This window comes from Podarcis melisellensis, assembly GCF_964234715.1.
Source record: "Podarcis melisellensis genome assembly, chromosome: 3".
NCBI lineage: Eukaryota > Metazoa > Chordata > Lepidosauria > Squamata > Lacertidae > Podarcis > Podarcis melisellensis.
The window spans coordinates 77,008,882-77,020,287 of NC_138530.1; the positions used below are offsets into that span (position 1 = coordinate 77,008,882).

At 43.0% G+C, this 11,406-nt stretch overlaps 1 long non-coding RNA gene across 1 annotated transcript; it reads right to left on the reverse strand.

Moving 5' to 3' along the window:
• Positions 1 to 1,194: 1,194 nt before the first annotated feature.
• On the reverse strand, positions 1,195 to 2,810 carry LOC309366206. Its single transcript, XR_014166573.1, has 2 exons — positions 2,629 to 2,810; positions 1,195 to 1,529 (listed from the first exon to the last, which is right to left on the reverse strand). It is a non-coding gene; the product is annotated as an uncharacterized lncRNA (long non-coding RNA).
• Positions 2,811 to 11,406: the final 8,596 nt, after the last annotated feature.

Here is an 11,406-nt window from a genome sequence, read left to right on the forward strand (position 1 = left end):
AGAGATGTTCTGGGCCCTTATTCCTCTCCAATAATGAGGTCTTCAGGGGAGCCACGGTAAGTGGTCCCCCTTGCTCTGGTGTAGGCCTCATATCCACAAGGAGCCATACATTCATTATTGTGGGCTACATTTTGTGAAAGTCCTGCGCAATTGAGGTCAGACATCTGTCTCTCCTCCCTCCCCTTCCCCAAATTGAATTTCTGGCACATTATTATTATTTCAGCAGGCTTTTTCACTGAAATCTGATTTAATAATTCTAACTCAAGTTCAGTCATTTTGTATTGTGTATCCTATACACTGCTTAGGGGTGTCAGGGGAAGGGTAGTACCTCTGGTGGGAAACATGTCATGCTTTTTCTGGTGTAGTTTGTCCACATTTGGTCCCCACTCTGCACTCAGCTCTCACCTATGGCTCCTACCCAGGCCACACCACGGGAAACTGCTTCAACTGGCTGGCTAAACTAGGTGAGGGTAGCTTATGGGTCTCAAACCCTTGGTTGAGTTAGGGACTTCCCTCCACGTGAAGTCAGGCTATGGTGGATTGAGCTCAAGGACTCTTTGGACTAGCCCTATACACAACTTTTCTTTCCAGTTTCCATAGAAATCAGCTTGTCTTATAAAAATGAAGTATAAGGATAATGCTCTTGCCTGCCTGCTTGCCTGCTTCAGTGCTGAGGGGCACTTTCAAAGCACCATCCCATCATCTTAGCACTCATCTGTCTTGCCTGACTGACCACACAATAGTAGGTCAAATTCAAGTTTTTGGTCCTTGTCTTCAAAGGTGCCCCTAGGACTGGCCTGAGCTTTGCAAAAATCTGTCTATCTCAATGTGTGGCTGACTCTTTGGAACAGCTATATGCCATTGTACTAATGGAAATGTCAACCACAGGAGTTCGTCTTGCATTTGCTGAAGACAGCAGCTGGCATATAAGTCCAGAACTCATTCCCCAAAGGCATTGGGGGTGACTGTAAAATAGCCTCACCTCCTTTACAGCATAATGTAGAGTCTCACTCCTTTAAACTTAGCCTTCCTCAGCAATGTACAAATGCCCTTCAGTCCAGAAAATTACATTTAATTTAGAAAGGTCACAGAAGAATCATTCACAGAATTCAAAACCCTGCTGAAATTCGTCAGCGGTATCCATAAGTCTGAACCTGTTTTATAGAAAACTTAAATGAAAGAAGGAGGAGAGTGTTTATAAACATGTAAAATACATGGTAGTGTTTATTTGGTAATGTTAGATGTGCAGTTTATCAGGGAAGGTGGAAAAAGACCAATGGCAACCTTTTTTTATGCTGAGACAAGCCCCCAGGCTTTCATTTCCAGGTGACTAGATGCTCCTGGGCAGACATGAGGTACAAGAGAGCCAGACTGTGCTTCAGTTGGCCTTTCTTCCAATCAATTGCCAATTGGAAATTATGATGGATGCTCCTTGTGAAAAAGTTTTAAAGATATAAAATAAAAATAATAGGTTGTTTCTGATGGTGTTGCTTCATGTATAGAAGGCTCCTTCAATCCGGTGGAGGTGCCTGCAAATGAAATGGGTAAGGCATTGTTTATAAGAACATAGGAAGAGCCCTGCTGGACCAGGGCTCATCCAATGTCCAGCATCCAATGGCCCATCTTGTCCAACATCCTATTCTCACAGTGGCCAACTGGATATGTGTGGCCAACCCACAATAGCACTCTCTCCTCCCCTGGATTTTTCAGGGAGCTGGTGTTCAAACATATACTGCCTCTGACTCCAAGGCAGAGAATAGCCATCATCTAGCCAACCTCCACTTTACCTAATATCTCCCAGTAGTCCCTAAGTCTGCTTTGGATGGTTGGGACACCCTCTGAAACATTGGTCTTCAACTGATGGGCTTAAATATTTTGGAGGTGGTCCAGAGTGAAGAATTCTTAACTCCGGTCCATTGCTCTTGCCCTGCCCTTTCAAAGGCCATGATTTAAAAGCCAATTTAAGTGTGTGTTTTCAGCAGGCAATCCCACAAGCCTTTGTGGCTGGCCAAGGACTATTTCAACAGCTGGTTGCAAGGGTAAATGTTTCTTCCATGCCCCAGAGTAAACCATACAAGACCAAAACCGCTGCCCTCTTGGAATACTGGTGGGCAAGCGCTGTCAGCTCATGGCCTGATCTAAGGCAGGATCACAACAGCAGCACCATCACCATACAAATATATGGCAAAAGATTAAGAAATGCATTTTGGGGTTAAAGGTGGGTCCCAGGTCTGGAAAGCCTAAAGACTCCTGTGCTAAAACATTGAGGTTGTGTGGGTGGCTGCAGTTGGAAGAGGGGACTGGATAAGATTGCTTTCTCCTCTTCATGGAAGTCTGCAATGACTCTAAAGTGCCATCTGTGAACAGATGTATGTTTGGAGAGAAAAGGCATCCAAATTATTCAAAGGCACAGATAACTCATTTGTCAATGCAACTGTTGTATTACAGGTAATCAGATATAATTAATTAATCTGATTTAAAATAGGATGCAGGGAAATATATTGAGAAAACTGAAGGCTATATATATATAGTCTTCAGTTTTCTCAATATATTTCTCTGCATATATATATTCCCAGTGCCAAATGCAGATTGTTTATTTATTTATTCCATGACATTTAAATAGCCCACCTCCTCAGCATCTGGGGTAGAGGGGCGACTCATTCAATCCATTGCAAGTCTGTTTTCACAGCTGAGTGGAATAATTTTAATGAAACAGAGCTGGCGAATAATGTATTCTCATTCAGAACAAGGACAGGAGCCGTAGATCTGTTTTCGCCTCAGAGGCAGGCATACATTAGCAGAGAGGGGAGGCATGGAGGTGGCTGGGAACAGAATTCTGACTAAAGAGACACAATGCGTGTTCTGATTCCGCTCTCCTTCCTCTGGAGATTCGGGCTCATTTGGAACGCTGATGCTTAGCAGACTCCAGAAAAAGGGGGGGGGAGCTGTGGCAGCTGTTGCTGAGTGACAAATTTCCATTTGCCTCAAAAGAAATCAATTAAACAAACACATTAAAAGAAAATTTAAAAGTGTGTCACTCTTTGCAGACTATGATATATAGGTTTTCAACGAACTTTCAGGAGAGGGAGAGATGAAAACTCTCCAAGCAGGATGGTGGTATCTCAGGGGAAGGGATTCCCAAACTTGAAAGCTGAATAACTACTTTTTCTGTTGCCTTTGATAGAAATCGCTTGCCTGTTCACACCACAAAGGTTTTAACTAATGGCACTAGGAGACATTTCCTAGTACTTGAGATCGAGTAGAAAAGACCCTTTAAGAAGCTTGTTTCTCCGGGGATGCAAAGGGTTAGGGCTTGGTATCTGATTTGCTCAAGTTATTGGAGAAAATATTGCAAATGAGTTTTAGGGGTTAAAGTGTCAGACTTGGATCTGGGAGACCAGGGTTCAAATCCCCACACAGCCACAAAGCCAACAGGGTGACCTTGGGCCAGGCACTGCCTCTCAGCCTAACCTACCTCAAAGGGATGTTGTGAGGATTAAATGAGGAGGGGGAGAAACATGTGTGCCACCTTGAATTCCTTGGATAAAAAGGTGGGATATGCAACCAGGAAATAAATAAATAGCTGGGGAGGAGTTTGAAACACTAGAACCCCCTCACACCCATTTTCCCAATTTCATTTCCCATAAAATACTCTTTTTTTGGGGGGGGGAACCATTAATGAAAACTGATATTGAAAATTAAAATCATGGTTTCAAAAAAATTTGATTGGTGCCCCCCCCCCATTTCAGGTAGAATTAAAGGTAAAGGTAAAGGTACCCCTGCCCGTACGGGCCAGTCTTGACAGACTCTGGGGTTGTGCGCCCATCTCACTTAAGAGGCCAGGGGCCAGCGCTGTCCGGAGACACTTCCGGGTCACGTGGCCAGCGTGACAAAGCTGCATCTGGTGAGCCAGCGCAGCACAAGGAAACGCCGTTTACCTTCCCGCCGGTAAGCAGTCCCTATTTATCTACTTGCACCTGGGGGTGCTTTCGAACTGCTAGGTTGGCAGGCGCTGGGACCGAGCAACGGGAGCGCACCCCACAGCGGGGATTCGAACCACCGACTTTTCGATCGGCAAGCCCTAGGCGCTGAGGCTTTAACCCACAGCGCCACCCGCGTCCCTCAGGTAGAATTAGGATTGAGTATTTATGGCATATATGCCACACATCATAGTGTAAGTGGAAGAATCTATGGATGCCCACCTGCCTTGTTGGAGGAGCTGCATGAGAGTATTTTCCCCCATGCAACCATGATCTGCATGTGTAGCATTACAAGGAATTCACAGTGAACACCTGTGTGAACTCAGAAGCATGCCTCACTGTACCCATTGGGACTTATTCAGTCAACGTGTTTAAGATTGCAGCCCAAATCATGTTTCCATCAATGTGTCCATGGGTGGCTCACCCTTGCTGAATCATGGTACTGGCATTTGATATGCATCTCCATTAAGCATGAGATGCCCATTATAAACTATACTAGAACAAGGAAGGCACAAACAGCTTTCTCTTAAAACAACAAACAATAGGAGATCCTGACTTTTGACATCACATCCACCCAGTACATTGAAAGCACTCTAATACCCATGGTTCCCCCGCAAAGAATCCTGATAACTGTAGTTGGTGAAGAGCACTGAGAGTTGTGCAGACATCCCTAACAGAACTACAGTTACCAGCACCCTTAACAACCCTTAACCCTTAACCCTGGAGGCCAAGGGGGAGCAAGAGAGCCTGCCGGTGGGCTACCGTGCCCCCTACCTGGCAGTGAAGCAGCTCTGCCACGCACGGCTCCTCGCAGTTCCAATAAAGGTAAAGGGACCCCTGACCATCAGGTCCAGTCGTGGACGACTCTGGGGTTGAGGCACTCATCTCGCTTTACTGGCCGAGGGAGCCGACATTTGTCTGCAGACAGTTTTTCTGGCCAGCATGTGGACATGTGGACATGTGGCCAGCATGACTAAGCCGCTTCTGGCGAACCAGAGCAGTGCATGGAAACACCATTTACCTTCCCACCGGAGCAGTACCTATTTATCTACTTGTACTTTGAGGTGCTTTCGAACTGATAGGTTGGCAGGAGCAGGGACTGAGCAACTGGAGTTCACCCCGTTGTGGGGATTCGAACTGCCAACCTTCTTAGGCCACTGTGCCACCCGTGTCCCTCACAGTTTCAATAATTAACTACTATTAAATGGGCATGATGAATGCTATCAAGACATGGTGTAGGTGTGACTTGAAGCTACACTGGTGAATTGTAGCCATTAATGGATTGGGCTCCTTTTTTATTTTATTTTCAGTGTATGTATGTGCCTGTGCATGTAGGAATGTGATTAACCATCCTCTGTCTTGGTGGGGGGAATAGCTACTGGCTGTGCAACACCAAAGGAGAGATAGGGAAAATGTGTAGATAGATGAACAAGCATGTAAGAAAGAAAGAATGAAAGAAAGAAATCATTGATAGAGAAGAAAGGGAGAGCACTGAAGGGACAAATAACATCCATGGTGTTAAAGGACAAGATGGTAAAACAAGCACCTGCTTTAGAAAGTAAAAATTTAGGCACTATACAAGATGAAGTGGAGTAGCCAGAACAGGGCATGGAGTTTACAAACTACTCACAAGTAGATCTGTTGGTGCAGCCATGCACTTCGCTATTTTGTAGTGCTACCCATGAATATCAAAGCCATATGTGAAATTTGGAGGCTGCAAAATAATTTATTATCTTAGAAACTTGTGCTGTATTCATGGATTTATTGTATTAGTTTAAGCGACTTCAAGGCTAGCGCTTCTTTCCTGTTCTGTCACATCCTGACTGCTATTCCTCCATGTTGTGGTGAATGTCATTCACACATATCATTCCTCTATGCCGTCCCTCTTGCTCTACATTCTGCCATTATTGTAGGCTTTACATTTTTGACATGACTTTCTATGCTGAAGTACCAGCATGCTTTCTTGTCAGGCAAAAAGAAGAAGGATGCGGTGTGAGCCTTGAAATGGGCAGGGAATGTAGCATGTGAAGGTGTGTTGCCTCATGGCTCATCACATGAGTGGCTGCAGCATGAACCCGTGAGAAAGGGAGGGAAGGAAATTGTCGCTCAAAACTCTTGTGATTTTCCGGGTTAAGGGGACTGCAGAAGATTTCCCTCCTACAATCAAATAACACAGAAATGGGCACTAAACGTGTGCTATATTCCATTCCATTAGTTTTTCCATGAGTGGCTTTTACGTTGTGAGAAAGCTCAAATATAATGCAAGAACTAACAGTTAGGGAAATGTCAACAAAATGGGACAAACTGCAGTGTGAATGCAGCTTGGTGTGTATATGGTTGTGAAGCACTATATCAGGCTGACTCATAACATAGCAGGATAAAATGAAGTCATCCATTTGGGATGAATAAGCCTCTGTAGAAACTGAGTACAGTATTTTCAAATTAAGTTTAAGAGGGACTGGGGAAGTTAATCCTTTAGCACAGAAGTCCTTGTTCTCTGACAAACTAAATCTGTAGACTACCAGGGTGGTGGGGGCGGAGGAGAAATGGGTGATACTCAGCCAACTGTGCTGTGTGTTTCATGTAGAAGAGCCCCTTGTCTGTTGTCCTAATACACAATTGGTTGAGGCAGAATGGTAGACCACTTAAGCCTCAACGAAGGTGACAGCATTAAGTGGCAACGTTTCAATGATTTGCTCATTTTCTGGCCTGGCCTCACACATAGCATAGGTTGCTCTTTGGTTCTTGAAAACCTGTGAAATCCTTTGGCATCTCAACAAAAGAATCTTTCATTCAGCATATTTCACTTAGACTCCTGCTGTAGATTTCCTGGATGGACAGTGTGACTCAGGAAATCTGCAGGCAATCTTTCTATGCTGTGGAAAAATGCCATCTGTCATTAAACAGGCTGTCTTTGGACACTGCACAGTGTCCAAATCATCAGTGTGCAAAGATAAAAAGAGCCAAGATGCTGCGCATCTTATCTTTGAAGAATTATTGACTCAGAAGCGCCATATGCGCTGGCTGTCAACGGCAAGCGTGGTCAAGATTATCATTAGGCATGCCACACACCCAACACTAATTCCAGTGTCATGAATTCATTTTCAAGGCAGCTCCATTTTTGGCACAACTTCAAAGCTAATATTCAAAGTCGGGAAGCTTAAAAATGTGCAAGCGTATTTAGATTCTTTAAATGGGCTGGCTTAGTAGATTTCTGGGCATTTGAAGCTTTGTAAACCACTGCAGACTTTCAAAAGTTAATCTTCTCCCATTAAAGTTTTTCAATAACGTGACATTGGATTCATTTCAAAGTATTTTCCCTTTGCAAATCAATCTACGGCCCTTCATCTTCAAGGGTATTGGAGTGTTTATTAGGGCTACTTCAAATGTTATGTCTTTCCTACATGGAAAGGACTTTTTGGCAGGAAATGTACATACAGGAGAGCACCATGTTGATTCAAAATGGTGAAATACTATGAGGAGCTCCAGAAAAAAACCTCTTCAAACTGAGTAGATGGATAACCAAAGAGCAAATGAGGTTCAATCTAAAGAAATGTATTTTGACGCACTGTTTGCTAGTTGATCTTAAAGGGCTGTGACTAATCAGGAAAGATCTATTTGGATCATGGTGGCCAACTCTCTCAAATCATCCTCTCCATGTGCAACAGTAATGCAGAAGGCAAATATGATGTTCGGAATTACTAGGAAAGGGATTAAAAATAAAATTTCCAGCATCATGAAGTCTATATTTTATATAAATCTATGGTGATCTTGCCACTGGAATACTGTGTGCAGTTTTAATTTTTCTATCACAAAAAAGAATGTCATGACAGTAGAAAAGATGTAAACAGAAGGAAAACAATGATCAGGAAGCTACGGTGCCATAATAAGGCTAAAATATTGAGGACATTTTATTTAGAAAGAAGACTAATTAGTTTATAATATTATGAATGATCTGGGATGGAAGAATGAATGAAGAATTCCTGCTGCAAAGAACCAGAATTCAAGGTCATCCATGGAATCTGATTGGCATTATTATTATTATTATTATTATTATTATTATTATTATTATTATTAATATTCTTTGCTGGTCATGTCACTTTTACTTACTAAGGTGAGGAGGGAAGAGGCTGCAGTCGGGACAGTATGGTGCAAATGTGCTGGATGTGTTCCTGCCATTTGCACCATTCCAACCTTGCAGCTGCTCCTCCAGCTCCCAGTAAGCATCAGCAGTTGAACAGTGCTGTCCCACCACACCATACCTTTCATCAGTGACCTGTACACAAACACAGAGCCTTAGGGACCAGTGGTGCCAATGGAAAAGGCATGAGCACCACTACTGAACTGGAGATAGCTGAACCCAAGATGTTAGAGACCTCCACAACTAAAATGTTGGAGATCCCTGAATGAGAGATTCCTGAGCCTAGATAAGATAGAGTAGCCTCCAAGAAGCTCAAGTCTAGCAAGAGTCTGGTATACTTGACTCCAAGCCCCATACAGTCCATAGAGTCACTGCATCACCACAGGAAGTGTGCCATCATTCGCTCCTGTAGAGATGATGGAATGCTGGGCTCCATTCCCAAGGCCTGCCCTTTCAAGAATTTCTGCTTCTCAATAAATGGATGGAGCATGAGAAGGGGAAGCTGATGACATTGCATAAAAGGCTTCAGTCTGGTCCAAGTCATTGGTGAAGCAGTTGCTTATAAAGAACTATATTTCCTGCCTTACTGAACCATGTCTGTACTCCACAGGTTCCCCTTTGGAACTAAGCCATCTGACCTCCTGAGCTCGATCACCTAGGAGGACATTCTGCACTTGAGCCCTGAGTCACAACAACCAACAGCAAGGTGAGATCATGCTGAACACTGTACCTCCAGACCTCTGTTGCATGGATATGTTGCATGATTTAACTGTCTTCAAATAATGTTTGAGCTGAAAAGGGATGGGAGAATAAAATTACCAGCACCTGACCACCATATGTTCATCTGAAAGTTGGAACAGAGCCTAGTGGTATTAAAATATGGGTGCAAGGCTATCTCTGTTCAATCAGGAAATCTGCTATTTTCTGATCACATGGAGAAAGTTACAATCTGTATTCTAACCTTCAAATAAATGTGTGGAGGTTGAGAGTAGGAGACACCACATGCAATCCTGCCCTCCTCTACCTTTTGCTTATGTTCAAAGAAAGTCTGAAAAAAGGCTATTATGTGTCTTACATAATGCATGGTTCCCCTGGCATAAGGACCGTATCTTGAATCATGTGGGCAATGCTTCCAACTGATAATGTGACTCTATACTGATGAGATAATGAAATATGAACCAGGCATGAAAGAGAATGTGGCATATTTAACTACATGACAGCCATTGGTTTGTAGCTCCCAGCTATGCAGCAAGATGAACTTTATTATACTTCTGTAACCACTTAGAAACATTATCAGCAAATCAGCTAAGCCAGTGTACTGGAATAAAAGCCAGTTCAGCCCCACTGATGTTTCTAGGTACTTTTAAGTGGATAAAATAAGAGATGAAAATGTAGATAGCCCAACTATAGTGCTCCCCCCCCCCAAAAAAAAACACCAGTTGTAATGGCATATTATGTGAATTGTTCATTTAAAAAAGTAATAATAATAATAAAAATGTTGTCCACAATACCTTTATTCCGAAGTTATTAGAAAGGAGTGGGAGAAAGGAGTGGAGCCATGGTGAGCAGTCCCTCTCTTGATATCACACCCTCCACTTAGACCCTCTCCTGATGTCTGCACATGTAGAGAAAGGGGTCTTCATTCATGAAATCCGGAACCCTCAATCTCTCAGGAAGATCTCATGGAAGCCTTCATACACATGTATCTACACATAGGCCCACTCCATGGAAATGTTCATGCTGTACACAGACATTAAAGGAGCAAGGCTAGATCAGTGTGGGAAACCTCAGAGCTAGGATCCAAGTGCAGCCATCCAATCCTCTCTGTTGGCCTTCAGGACTCTCTCTGGGCCACCTGCATAGCCATGCCCCTTACTAGCCCTCTTCTGCCACTTCCTCAAGTCCTCTGCCTACTTACAATGTGTTCTTGAACTGTGGTAATGACTTTTGCTTGCCTGGATGGAGGATGGAGAGGTAAGTTTATGCGTGAGCATGCAGAAACCTCCAGTTCTTACACGGGTGGAATGCAGCCTACTGAACAAAGGTAAAAATCACATCCATTGCCCTGTCTGACCTCACTCACCACTGGCAGGGGGGTTTGCCCATACTCAAAGTACTTTTTATCACAGTTGACAAATTCTCCCCTCCCCTAACATATTAGGAAAGTAGAAGCACTTGTAGAGCATGAAATCATGCTCCCAGGGGGAGGGAGATAAATTTCAATGGTGTGCATCACAGCTGAAATAATACATATGGCCATTTATGATGACAATGATGATTTATTGTATTGGTTAATCACTTTTCTTATAAGGTAACTCAATGTGACTTACATTAAAACCAGAGACAACGATAAAAGCCTTAAAAAGACAATAATTAAAATATAAACAAAGAACACCATTAAACAGAAAGGCAGCACTGCAAGTCCCACCCCACTAAAAGAGGCCGCAACATCCTTCAAATAAAGAATGGTCCAGAGGCAAAGAAGAGTCTGTGCTTTAAAGTGAAGTGGGTGGACATAAGGCATTTAAGTCCAAGGTCTAAAATTACTAGCTGCACCACTGTCTGCAAAGCAGCACATAAACAGTTAATGAAAAGCAGCAGACATTTCTGAATGAAAAGTTTAAAGGTCTGCATTGGGCAACAATAGTTAATTAGGTTGTTATCTCAGATTGTCATCAGAGCCCAGTGTGTGTGAAGTTGCTTTTGTATCAATGAGATATGTTCTGTCCATCCAGTCCCAGTCAATAGTCCAGTGGCTATATTTGAGATCAACTGAAATTTCTGGGTAGTCTTCAAGGGTAGTTGTATGTACAACACTTGCAGTAGCCTATCCTGTCTATTACCGGAACAGGGATAATAGTAGATGAGTTACAGATTTGTGGCTGTCTTGAGAGTGCTCAAGTGCAGTTATTGGGCTTTTAAAATCATTTAAACTACACTGTCACACCTGCAATTAGGGGAGGTTTAAAGAATAATTTAGGATGGATTACCTCTGCCCTGCCATGCAACCAGTGGATCACTAAGTGAGGGGTAGAGGTTTGTAATCCATTATAGGCACTATGAATACAGAACCAGGCATGGCATGCATTTCTTGCAGATTAATTAAAGTGGATTCGAGGCAGTCCCCCTACAATGCCTGCTCATCTTTACCTTTTGAAATTATGTTTATTCTTAAGAGCCGCAGATGAAATAAATTACACGGCACATTCATTTGCATACTTTACAGTAAAAATAAATCAATCATTCCTTTGAAAATATTCCAACAACGGGCAAAACCTTGGAGAA